The sequence below is a fragment of the Venturia canescens genome, chromosome 7 (assembly GCF_019457755.1).
Source record: "Venturia canescens isolate UGA chromosome 7, ASM1945775v1, whole genome shotgun sequence".
Lineage (NCBI taxonomy): Eukaryota > Metazoa > Arthropoda > Insecta > Hymenoptera > Ichneumonidae > Venturia > Venturia canescens.
The window spans coordinates 8440820-8446893 of record NC_057427.1 but is presented as its reverse complement, the minus strand read 5'-3'; the positions used below and the strand labels follow the sequence as shown (position 1 = coordinate 8446893).

At 39.6% G+C, this 6074-nt stretch overlaps 1 long non-coding RNA gene across 1 annotated transcript; it reads right to left on the bottom strand.

Moving 5' to 3' along the window:
- Positions 1 to 1900: 1900 nt before the first annotated feature.
- LOC122413020 (uncharacterized) lies at positions 1901 to 2788 on the bottom strand. The gene is made up of 2 exons (XR_006261474.1): positions 2682 to 2788; positions 1901 to 2331 (listed from the first exon to the last, which is right to left on the bottom strand). It is a non-coding gene; the product is annotated as an uncharacterized lncRNA (long non-coding RNA).
- Positions 2789 to 6074: the final 3286 nt, after the last annotated feature.

The window sequence follows — 6074 nt, the reverse complement described above, 5'->3', positions numbered from 1 at the left end:
GACAAACTCTCGGTCTCTCTTGGGCTACTCCCTCTCTCGGTCCTCTCGTAGCTTTGCCCGTCACACACAAAAGCCACCACTCTGCTCCTCCTGCGCCACCTATCTGCCGTTCGTGCACCTCCACAGAACGTTCTCAACCATAAGACCGCAGCCGACACAATTTTCCTCGTAAGATCGTGCGAGTTAGGTCCTTTCGGTGCGTAACTAATCTCTCGACAGCATATATCTGTATATACGGGGATAAATATATGTGGAACACATACAGGTTGAAGAGTACCAGTTCTCAGCGGGGCTTGCGCCGAACGATCCCTATTCGCGCTCCCTCCTGCATTTTCCCTTCCTTTCTGTTCTCTCTCGTTCATCGGCTACTGCGGCTACGTCTCTTCTTCTTTTTCGTCTTCCTCTTCTCTTTCTCCGCAAAACCAGTATAACCGTGAGTTTACAGGGCCGTAGATAAATATATTAAAAACCCGAAAAACACAAATTATTGCGAATATTCGGTTCGACGAAGCCCGTCGATTTTATTTCGTGGTTATTTAGTCATGAAGCTGTCTTCAAAAGTATCGTTGTTCTCGTTATTCTCAGGTGTAATGAACTTTTCATTATTCGTTCAACCGAAACATTGGATTATTGGATTATTGCAAACAAGAAAATTTCAGGTTCGAAGTGCGAGTCAGTATATCGATACCGTAACGGAAAGGGGAAAGGGAGATCAATAGTAAAACGGCCCGACAGAAAAGCGATTCGAATTTAGTGTCGAGAGAGGTTCTGCTTCCCGATCAAGTGTAGAAGGAAAATTGTGTTGAATCTCCTTCCATAATAACGATCATGTAAATATGGTTCGACGTACTGATGAAAAAAAGTTCGAGATTCGAATGGGAAAGTAATAATGAGAGCACATAGGAGGGGTAGAAAGTCAGTGTGAAAAGGGGTTTCGGGTTGAGACGAAACGTGGGGCTAAAAATAATATCAATTGTATCTAAATATATGTACAAAGAAAGTTCAAGAACGTCAGCCGAAGGGAAATGCTAATTTTAGGCACAAAAGGTGGATTCTAAATCTATTCTAACTGGAAAGCAACACAGACGATATTGCCGTCGTATTAAATTTTTCAAAAAGAATGTCGGTGGCATCGATAATGAAATTTCTATGTCATCAAGGCGGGGAGGAATTCCGTTGCTATTGCCAACCTGATAATAATCGTCGCCATTTTTGAAAATTATTACGCCCCTGTTGAACACTTTGCTTCAACTTCGATGTGTCCTCTCTCTTATGTCCGCAACCGTGGCTGGCGAGCGCTTCTTCATTTCTCCCTTCGTTCTCTCGTCCCTCGCTACTCGTTTTCTCTCTCCTTCCTCCCCCCCCCCCTTCTGCCTTCATTTCATTCGTGTCACTCCATCCTACTCCGCTGCCGGTTCCCTCTGTGTGGATTGTGCCTTATTCCATGCCGCCGCGCCACCGTATTTCGAGAGAAAGAGGGCAAGAGGGGAGACAGAGACCTCTAGCAATTCCTACGGGGTCTCCGGTCTCCGTTTCGCGGCAACACGCATCGTCGTTGTCGTCATGTACTTTCCCCCGGTCATTCACACAAGGTGCACCAACTCCTTCGGAGAACCGAGTGTGTCTCTCTTAAAATAGTGTAGGGAGTGGAATAAATTGAAGAGAAATAATGAAAACAAAAGAACTCTGAGGAAATGAGAAAACGAATTGTAACGCACGCAAGTATATTTGCGGAACGAACTTCAACACTGCGCGTCGTAAACAGACCTAACCTTAATGACGCGTTTGTCATGGGAATTCTTACGGACGAATAAAATAAAATAAATAAGCGACAGTCCAAGATGCTCTCGATTATTCGGATTTCCATGATAATCGTAAAAAAAGTACTATTCATTTCTCTGTTTTCATCTCGATTTATTTTTGTACTCGTATATACAATAACTTTGTGACGGTTCCAGGGTTTGCGTTCGTACATAATTTCTGGTGTTTTTCTTTATTTTCATTCCAGTTCGATCTGGTTTACTTAATCAAATGTTTAAAACCAACTTTGAAAATAAATATTCCAATTTTATCGTAATTAAAAGGAGAAAAAATACTGTGATTCCATTTTGTATCCGACAAAACCGGTATTCTCCGTTACATTGCGTCACGGCTATTACATGTACAGATTATAACCTTCGATATATTACGCATCTCTCCTCGTGTAATGCGTGTGAAATCTCATGTGCTCTCGGCTACGCTGCCCGCATATCTCGGATTTGTTGCAAAGCGTTTTCGTTACGGAGACTCGAGCGCTTTCCACTCTGGCGTGAGTCGCCAATTTGGGTAATCCTGTTGCGTCGTACACAAATTATATTTACATGAGCATACGAAGCGAGGGGAGGAATATGCGAATGAAGCACTATATTCATCAAACACCATTTTCGCTCGGCGACCAGGAGAATTGACCCCTGTCTGCTGGCCTCGCAAATTTATCGTCGAGCGTTATTATTTCCACAAGAATTCTCAATCGCTTCTGTCTTAAAAGAGGCTCATTCTAATCGTGCGATCATAAAACTGCATTATCGTATAATTAAGCGCGTTTGTTGATCGAGACCCCAAATGATTTAACCTCGCTCATTGAACTCTATTGAAAAGTCAATGACCCTTCAGATTAGCAGACAAGTGTCAAAATGAAATACCAAAGCCACAGCTGACCAGACGCCCACGTGACCTGCGTGACGTTGAACGCGTAACGATGAGTGTAAACACATGTGTAAAATACTCTCTCGTTGCTGCTGCAACTCTTTTCAAGAGAGACGCGAGAAACGACTCGCGCGTATTTTTCGATAAATCGATCAGTAAATTACAGCAGTTGCCGCAGCAGCGCTGCAGCGATCAATTGAAAATTAAATTTCTGCTTTACCGACTGAGCTCGCAGGCTACGTTTTTACCTACGGCTGCATTGTTTTGGAGGAGGAAAGTGTACGACAGTCAATATCCTTGATTCCGGAGATGAAAATAACCTCTGGCATTGACGCATCTCGTCTCCTTCGGTATCATACCGTAGGTCGGTAACTTATCAACCGGGGAAAACTGCACGTGTTTCAGAAATTCGTTCGCTGCTGTTGTGAAAATGGTCTCGTGCGAATTAACAAGAAAATCACAAAGTACATTTCTACTGAAACAAACACCTCGGTTAATGCGATGTCTTTTCTTAGATTATATTTCACAATAAAGTATATTCAATAACAAACTCGCGAGGAATTAGTTCGGTGGCAATAATCCGAGATGACAGTTATACGCCACCCCTCGAATACACGAGACCTGTATGACACGGCTGTACTGCTCTCTCCGTCGTTCTATATATGTCTGCAATTATTATTATTGCGCTACCTTGAAAGTTCTGCGACTGGAAACGTGGCTCGCAAATAAGTAATCGCGCACGCGACGAGGTAACCACCGGCGATGTCCTCGATCGCTATGCCACACGTGCTTTTTAGTCCACGAGTTTTTATGTTCACACGGATCTTTGACATATGAAGATTCGCAAAAATGAGTTTGACACCGACTCCAATCGGTGTGTGTACTGTCAATCTATCATAACCCCCGCATCAGAAGTCGACTCGGAATGGATTTTTTCTTCAAGTTCGATCCTCATTGTTATGCTTTTCATATGTATACTTATCGCGAAGAATAAAGTGACAGCGGATCCCCTTGAAATGGCTCTTTTCGTATAGTTGAATCTCTCGTAGAATTTCGTCCCATCCACGCAACAGAGGAAAATATTTCTCGCTCGAATAAAAAAATGTTTTTTTTTCTCTACAAAATCCATGTTTCAAATATAAACAAGTGTTTTTTGTGTACGTGTGTGCACATTTCGCCGAGCAGCATCGTTCGCCTCCACGAAACTGAGACTGAGTGGCGGTAGAAGAGAGAAGGAGGAGAATTGGTCGATATGACTTATCGCGTTACAAAGCACACAACGTGTACCACATATGCTGCTTTTGTAGACATGCAGTAGTCACACTACGTATACACAAGCGAGTGCGTAGATCTGCGATGCTATAAACCAGGTTGATAACCTTCCCGGAGTAATTTGAGGCTGCAAACTACCATAAAACAAAACAAAAACTATCGTCCATTACGTGCAATGAGTTATTTTTTTTCCTCCAGAATTATTCAAACGGTATATCTATGGAATTTTTTTTCTCTGCATATACCAAATGTTTTTGTTTACAATCGTTCCGCGACCGTTTCATTGATTAGGGCAAATAAAACATTGATTTTTATTTTCGCGAGCTCGTGCATCGGCTTCCAACTTATGAGTAGCAGGACGTTTCAGCTCGCGTTGAAGCTAATTGATTATTTTATAGGTTAATATTTTCGAGAATCGGGCTCGAAGGGCGGTATTTGCGATGTCAAAATGGATGTACCTGTTCCGAGAGTCCGGGTATCGGGGTGAATTTTCCGCTTTCAATTTGTCCAACGTTTAAATTCAAAACAGTAACAACGAGAATTAAAATTTTTCCTTTTTCTTTGTTTATTGCATCATTTGAGATAGTTTTCCACGAAAGTTTACGAAAATTTCAATTTCCATGGACCAGCCCAATAAATCAGAGTTCAAAAATCATGTTACGATTATTTTCCAGTTCAAGTTTGACAGCGAAAAATATAGCTATGGAAAAGAAGTCATTTTCCAAGCGTTCGAGATAATAATCAGTTACAGTCGAGAGTTCCTGCGGCGGTTAGAAGCAAACGAAGGGTGCTGTTAAGATCGAAGGGGGAAAACTGCCAATTGATTTTTTTCTAGGACAGCGACGTTTTCCTGGACATTGTAGGATTGACAGGGACAAGTATCGATGTTGATTCCGAGATGGAAACTGTCATGGTGAGCTTGTTTATTTCTAGAGATGGAGATGGTAAACATTTAATTCGAGCCAGGGAAAGTCTTGGGTTTATAAGAACGAGGACAGACTTATATATTCAATTATTTCTTCGTATATAGATGTGGCTGTTCCGTTGTATTTAGACAACTCTTGTTTTTTTTACATGATTCAACTATACTGATTAATAGTACAGATTCTTTAAAAACTTCAAGCTCGAACAACAGAAAGCACAAAACAAACGAAAGGAGACCACAGCTTTTGATGCAAACATTGGATGGCTCTTATTTATTATTCGATTAAGTTTTTTTTCTTCTCACACAAACATTTTCTTTCTCGTGAGGAATCGTATATGCTAGCAAATTTCTCCTCAAGTCTTTTACGTTACAATCGCACCCTTTATTATCAATAAATTACAAGCATCGATCGACATTTTTTTATTTAATAGTAGCAATGATAATGATAATATTTGTTATAATAATAATGATAATAATAATCATAATCGTAATGACAATAATAATGATCGCAATAATAATAATAATGATCGCAATAATAATAATAATATGCATAATGATAACAAGATTAAATGGTCGATAATTAACGTAACAATGATTCATTTAGTCCCGAATTTCGGTATTTTTTTTCTCTCTTTTTTTCTTTTCTTTAATATATATATTTTTATGTAAATGTATGTATATATAGCGATGAAAGAGGTTTCGGTATCGTTTAAAGTGACTTTTTGGATACAAGAGGGGAAAAAACTTAATTTATGAATGTAATTACATCTCCGTCATTCGGACACACACACTCACGCATAAATTGGCATTCGGGCTTGCCAAATCTCATCCTCCGGCCCTTTATTCGAGCATGTTTTTTTTCATTCTTTAATCTTATGAATTATTATCTTTATTATATTTGAGAGTACTTCGTGTGTGAGGCTCAAAAGTTTTGTAATTTTTTTCTTGTTTTCTTTCCATTTTTTTCTCCATGGTTCTTTATTTTCCTTTATTTCGTTTAAATTTATTATGAAATTTTCATTATTCTCCTTATCACACGATCAGAATTGGTTTTTTTTCTTCTTTTTTTTGTGTTTTTGTTGTTGTTGTTGTTGTTGTTGTTTTAATTATTTCAAAAGCCGTAAAAATTAGTCAAGCCGCGCAAATACGTTCCTTCTTTGTTCATTATAATGAAGAAGATTTATGTAGTTTT